This window comes from Notamacropus eugenii, chromosome 6, assembly GCF_028372415.1.
Source record: "Notamacropus eugenii isolate mMacEug1 chromosome 6, mMacEug1.pri_v2, whole genome shotgun sequence".
In the NCBI taxonomy this organism is placed as follows: Eukaryota; Metazoa; Chordata; class Mammalia; order Diprotodontia; family Macropodidae; genus Notamacropus; species Notamacropus eugenii.
In genome coordinates, this window is record NC_092877.1 from 266,887,399 (window position 1) to 266,893,576 (window position 6,178).

Sequence of the window (6,178 nt, forward strand, 5' to 3'; positions counted from 1 at the left end):
GCTGTGTAAATGTTAGTTATTATTGTTATTGTCATCATCGTCATCATCATCATCAACACCATCATCATGGCACAGCAGAGACATAACAAGACAGATGTCCAGTAACACTTGAGGAAGGGTGACACCTGTGAAGGTCAGAGGAAAGAGATGTCTACCCTTACTCCAATGTATTCTTGAAGTGATCTTCCTAAAGCCTACATCTGATCATGCTATCTCCCTACTCAATAAATGCTGATGGCTCCCTGTAACATCCATGGTCAAATAGAAAATACTCTTTTTGACTTTTAATATCTTCCATAATCCTGACCCTTCCTTCCTTTTCAGCCTTCTTACTCCTCGCACCCACTAACATCCATGTACTCTTGAGATCCTGTGACAATGGATTCATTGGTGTTCCTCCAAAAAGGTAAATCCATCATCCTCCTCTGGACAATTCCCCTGACTATAACCCATCCTGGGATGCTTTTTCTCCTCATTTCCTCCTTCAGGCTTGGACAAGTCACTTAAACTTGTTGGCCTCAATTTCCTCATCTGTAAAGTGAACTGGAGAAGGAAAAGGAAAACCACTCCAGTATCTTTGCCAAGAAAACCCCAGATGGGGTCATGAAGATTCAGACATGACTGAAAAACGACAGACCAACAAAAAAGACACTTATTGTATGGGAGAATACTCTGATCTACGTTTATATCTTATTCTTCTGAGAATTACTGAATTAGAATGAGAATTATTGGGCTGAATGTAGTATTAATTTAATCCCTTTGAGGAAAATGGAATTTCTTTTCCATATTTTATGCTAGAATAATCCAGCTATTGAGAGGTAGGTAAATTAACCTAAAATTCTTCATTTGATAGTGGCAGAAATAAGAATACGACCTGAGTTTTTGTTAGTGCTGACAGTCTCCCTTTAAGGCAGAACACATTGCCAATTGGCTAAAATGTTAGTACAATTTTAAGAAATTTCAAACTGAGTGGCTTATGGATTTACAAACTCCTAAATATCTTACCATACAGTAATCCCTTACCATTGGGTAATCCCTTACCATTGTCTAGAAGACAATTCTACTCTACTAGTAGAGTTGCAGCAAACGTTTCTTGTAATTTCATTCAGTTCCTCTATAAGAATTGATTTACAGCTGAGAGGCATAAAGAATTAGTGATAACAACCATATTAATGATGTTTTTCTTTTGAAAGGCAGTAAAGGAATGAAAAACTCACAGGTTTCATCCCTTTTCTTATCCTAGTTTTATTCTTTTACATCTGGATCTTTGTGAAAATACAAGGAATGTCCAAATGAATCATTGGTACCCCCATATTTACATAATGCTCATGAGTAGATTTATCAGCAGACTTTCAGTTTGATAAACTGTTGGCATGCAAATATTTCCTTGAAGAAATTCCAGTCCAGCTGCTTTGTTTACAAATCTATCAATGGTTAACACCATTGAAAGTATTTTGCCGGTATCTGAATTATAATTACATGTCTAATTGTGAATTAATTATAAAAGAGGAAGACAAAACTACATAATAAATGTTTCCCCACCATCACTGGAATCCTGCCAGGCTTTTTCTATGTTCCTTTTGGAAGTACGAGAGCTTACATTTTTGTATTTATATGAATAGCTAGTCAAGAAAATGTATTTGACAAAATTATTTGATTCTTTTCTCTTTGGAAGGCTCTACTTATTCCCTTGTTTTACCTCTCTCCTATACACTGCTTAATCATGCCAAGGTTTTAATTAAGATTGGCTTTTGATATGCCAGTCACACTAACATCTAAACTGACCTGAATGTTGAATATCTGCCATTTCATTTTTTTCTTCTTGTATAATCAAAGCCATTTCTGGAATTCCATTTGTTATTCTGGCTTCCCAGTAAAAGCTTAGGATACCTGAAAAGGTGCTCTTAGTGAATTAATAAATTGTTGAGATTTCTTTCAACAACCCTTGGCTCATTATATTATTTATTTAATGGCTCAGCTGGATATAATGTTGAATTCTGGTGGATCCAGGGTTGCTGATATTCTTGTATTTTCCCTTTTAAAGTTTCCCCCCATATGTGAATACATGCATGTGTATTTAAGGGGATCTTGATCTTTAACAACAGAGCTTGTTTTTATTTTTGACTTTCTGGCTTTTTATACTCTCACAATAGAACCCAGGGAAAATGAGGCAAAGATTAAGTTTGGCTCATGTCTGGGCTCTCCTTCAAAAGTAAAATTAAAAAGTACTCAGTATACAACAATGAATGGTCATAGCTCAGCTATTTATTTTCTCTGCATAAAATAAATGCTTAACACACATATACAGACATACTCAAAAAAAACTCATGACACATTGAGAAAAACTTAACATGAAGCAATAACATAATTACTATTAGAGTCTCTCAGGACAACAGTGTGTTCATCCTTCATTGCCGAAGAAGACCATGCCATCAGAGAAATAATGACATGACTTGCACTTGACTTTGTTTTGAGTGAGGGAGGGCTGTGCAGGTCACCAGCCTCACTTCTCCTCCAGAGGCATCTGAATCTAGTGACCAGATATTCATCAGGATGACTGGAGATGACCCAGGATGAGACAATTGAGGTTAAGTGACTTGCCCAAGGTCACACAGCTAGTGAGTGTCAAGTATCTGGGGTGGGATTTGAACTCAGGTCCTCTTGACTCCTGCACTGGTGCTCTATCCACTACACCACCTAGTTGCTTGAAGAAAGACCCTGACTATCTTCTAATTAGGATCTGCAAAATTGATTCTCTTTTAGTCACTTAAATGGGCTACCTTAGAAACAGTAGCAATTTTTTTCTGAGATTTTTGTGCCTGGCTACAGGGCCAGAAGGCCTACAAAAGCACAACTGTGAAGGCATCAAATATTCCTTATTCTTCACCTCTACATCTCCTAAGACAGTTCTTCATTCTCAGTTGCTTCACAAGCCATCAGGCCTGGACTAGCTACACTCTTGTCTCTTTCCCATCTTAACCCCTTTGTTGGACAAGGTCAGCTCTACAATATCCTTTGCTTACTTGTCGCTTGCCCCTTATTCTATTGATGATTTTGTATTGCCAAGTCTTAGCCTTAGAAGACTTTCAACATCTGCCATGTAAATGCCAATGAATTAAGTGGGAAAAAATTAAAAACAAACAAAACAAAAGACAGTCTGACTGAGGCCACTACAAATTTATGCTACACAATCTCAAGTGAATCCTCACTACAGCAAGGCAAGATTTTATATCCCATAAATTGATGATCCTACTCACAATGGTGACTTTTCCAAATTTTCCTCATGGAGTCCCCTTCCCTCACCTTCTCATCTAAGAGCTATGACTCATATTTCATTGAAAAAATTGAGGCCATTCACCAAAAGCTCTCTTTTCTCCCCTTGTCTTTATGGTATATCATTTAATTCCTTCTGCCAAGATGCTCTACTTTACCCCTTTCTGTAGTCCGTTTTTTCACAATCTGACCCCACTTCCCTCAGTTAAAAATTGTCTTTTAATTGGCAAATCTAACGGCCTTTCTCAATCCATATCCTTCTGGATCTCTCTACATCTTCTGACTCTGTCCATAACCCTCATTTTCTTGAACTGTCTTCTACATGTCCATGAGCCAGCTCTCTCCTGGTCCTCCTCCTCCCTATCTGTTCCTTTGCAGTCTCCTTTGCCAGATCTTCTTCCCTTATTCTCAGCAACCTTGGGCGTTGCACATGACTCTGTCCTGGGACTTCTTCTCTCCCCTATACTGTTTTTGGTTATCTTTTAAGTTTCCATGGATTCAGTTATTATCTCCGTTCAGACATTTCTCAGATCCATTTATCTAGCCATCCCTGACCTCTCTCTTGACCTCCAATGTCACCTCCAGCTAAACATGGCACATATCCATCTGGGTGTGCCATAGACTTCTAAAACTCAATATATCCAAAATTGAATACATTATTTTTCAGCCAAAATGCTATTCTGCCTAACTTCTCTGTTATTGTTGAGAATCATCTCCAAGTCAAGCAGACTCACTACCTAGGTTTCACCTCTGGTGGTAAGGGTCCCTGTAGTGGTAAGGGAATTTGAAGATCTTCCCTGACCCTTAATAGGCCCATGTGATCTGCTTTGAGTTCTGGCCCAGCCCACAGCTTGAGTCACATGGAGCTGATGGTGGAAGGAGTGTTGGTGAAGGGGTATCGCAGAAAGGGAGCAGTTCAGAAAGACTGAGGCAGAGTTGAGGCAGAGCATGAGGGAGGGAGGGAGTGATTGATAATGTGTATAGATTTCTTTGTTACTATGATGGATTGGACTTTCTGGTATCTGAGTAAATACTTTGGTTTCATCTTTGAGTAAGAGAGTATAACATTTGGGAATTTACCCTGGAAATATGCATACATATCCATAGCAGCTGTTGTGGATATTGCGTTGGTGTTACAACCCCCACCATCATATTCAATCAGGTGCCAAATGCCATTGATTCTGTTTTCACAGCAACTCTCCAATATGTGTCCCTTTCCCCTCTGACACTGTCAACACCCTGGGGTATGTTATATTTATCAAATACACCTTTAAAAAAAGTCCTTTACAACTTGGTTTTTTCAGACCTTTCTAGAATTCTTATACTTCACTCATCCTCTACCCCCGCCCATATTAAATGATCCAGAGATACTGGTTGCCTGTTCCACACACATGGTATTTCATCTCCCAACTCTATGAATTCCCACCGACTGTCCTCTATTTCCAGAATGCTCTCCCTCCTTGTTTCTACCTCCTGGCTTTCCTGACTTCCTTCATGTCTCAGCTAAAACCTTACCTTCTGCAGGATACCTTTGTGGTTGCCATTTAAGTCATTGGCCTTCCTTAAATTGTCCATTATCACTAGGTATGCTGATGTGGTTTGCATAAGTTTGTCAGGTTCTTGATGGAACTTTATAACATCTTCATCTTCTGGAAAAGATGGTGATTTATGTCTTATATTTATTGTCACTGTGGTCTGTTTGCTAATATCTATCATGAGTACTGTAAAAAGCATTGGTCAGTCATATGATGGAATAATGTTCCTTATTTCCTTTGCTGTCATGAAAATATTTGATATTTTATAGTATTAAGACTGGCAAATGTGTGTGTAGAGGTGCATGTGTGTATGTATACGTATATATCTATATTTGTATCTTTCTGTCAATTAAATGATATTCAATTAATCTATGTGGTAAGTCCTACAGAAATTATCATCTTAATTTTACAATTGGATAAACTGAGGCTGAGGGGGTTTTATGACTAGTCCAGAATATTAACAGATAGTATCTGGAGCAATATTTCAATCGAGGTCTTTCTGACTCCAAATCTAGCACTTTATCCACTATATGATTCTGTTTCTGCTGAAATAACTCTGCCAGCTCTTTTATTTGCTGCCCTGAGAAAAATCTGGGAGCCATCCTTTCATTTATCTGCCTCTTCTTAATGTCTCCTGGATTCATTTATAAGCGGAATGTCATTATGGCTCTGGTTTAATTCACCTAGTTCTGTCAACTTTCTGGTCATTGGACAAAGATATTGCAATAAATGTATGTTAAGTCTATGTTCTTAGATGTTCAAATAATTCCCATAGCTCTTAAAGTAGAAGGGGCAGATTGGACTAAGGGGCACTGTGTGTACCTGATTGATTCACTCTTTGCCATACCCCTGCCCTCCCACTCTTCTCTACAAAAATCATCATAATTTAGTGGCAAGCCTTCTGCTTTATTGTCCCAGCTATGAAAGGGGGAAATGAACTCATTTTAGTAGTGATATCTAGGAAGTAAATAATAGGAATAATCAAGATAAATGATTAGTTTAGTGGTTATATTAGTCTGTATTCTATATAGGGATTTATGGTTGCTGTTCATATAAACATAGAATTATAGGATAGCATTCATTCTTTGGAAGTTATTTAATACCACTACACATTTAGATAGATGAATATTAAAGTTCTCAAAGAAAAAACACTCTATGATCCCTTTTGATGTCTGATACTAATGCTTAACAACTTCACTGTCAGGAAATACTTGTTTTATTCTCTAAACTAATTCTTTCATGATGTAGCACCAGTGAATTTCCTCGTTTGCTCTTCTGCAGAGATGGAGAACAGCTGGTCTCTGTGCTTTTAATATGTATTTGTCCTAAGGCCCCCCCGTTTCGGGAAAACACTTGTGGCCATGACTATT